Raw genomic sequence first — 1,320 nt, forward strand, 5'->3', positions numbered from 1 at the left:
CACCATTCGTCAAAGAAGCTTCTTTTGCACCAGGTGGAGACTATTACCAAGCACCACAACTAGCCCCACACAGACATTGTCTCTGAATTGCCCAGATCTAAGTTACACATCTGCAATGGAGCCTCTACACTTAAGCCTCATGGAACATAGAACAGGGGTAAAGAAGACACTAATGAACCTCCCAATTCTACAAATGAAGCTCTTTCATGCAACAGAGGGCCAGTAACATGAAAGGTCACAAATGATCAAAGCATAGATATTAAGAGTCTGCAGAATGCTAGTCTTTGGACAGGATGCCGATATTAAACTTTACCCACCCAGAGCTCAGGGAGCACTGGGGAAAGGGGACAGAAAAATTGTAAGAGCCAGGGAGGAGGTGCATGACCATATGGAAATAGAGTCCTACAAACTCATGGGACCCTGCTCATATGAATCTACAGCAATGGTGTCAGCATGCACAAGTCCTATGAAAACTCAAGCAGACTAAAACACAGCATCAAGCTGGGGAAATGGACAACAGACCCCAATCTTAGTTGGAGAAATATTGGCAACTAATTACTGCCAGGTGAGGAAGAGCTGATCTTCCTAAAATTAGAGATTCTAGATGGGCTGCCTAGACCTCAGTAGATGAGTTGCACTGAGGAATGTCTGGGGAATAACTTGATACAATAGGCCATAACACAAATCACAGAATGTTTGAATTCCAGGGGAGGGGTAAGGGTGCCAATGGAGAAGGGGCTTTAAAGATTATTAAGACTGATGGAGATGTTCTATATGAAATGCGCAAAAGTTCAATAAAAAATAAACAAAAATGGTAACGTAGGCTGGAGAGATGACCCAACAGTTAAGGGTACCAGTTGCTCTTGCAGAGGGCCTGGGTTTGAGTCCCAGCATCCACAAAAAGGGAACCAAATAGTATAAAGAGAAGAGATCAGGCAAACATCTTGCCCAACAACATTGGGCAACAGAGTTAATTGGATAAGCTGCGTTGGAAGGTCACAAGCAAGATAGAGGAATGCCACAAAGTTCTTTGCACACAAGGAGCTGTGTGGAGGCAGAGGCCAACACACTGACTGACACCACAACCTTCATCTTGAACATGTTATTCCAAAGCCCAGGATGTCCTTGAAGATAGTCAGTAGCCATAGCAGGTCTTTGTGCCAAGATAACTGAGGAAAAGTAGCTGTGAAAAACGTTTGTGTCCTGTGAGAAATCACTTACTGTACTTCTGCTTCTCATGCTGTAATTATTTTGCAAGGCCAATAAAAGGAAAAGCAAAAGGGTACTTGGCACTTGGGCACTCTCGCCCTAGAAGTTCTG

This window comes from Nannospalax galili, unplaced genomic scaffold, assembly GCF_000622305.1.
Source record: "Nannospalax galili isolate Female #2095 unplaced genomic scaffold, S.galili_v1.0 scaffold1959, whole genome shotgun sequence".
NCBI classification, from domain to species: domain Eukaryota; kingdom Metazoa; phylum Chordata; class Mammalia; order Rodentia; family Spalacidae; genus Nannospalax; species Nannospalax galili.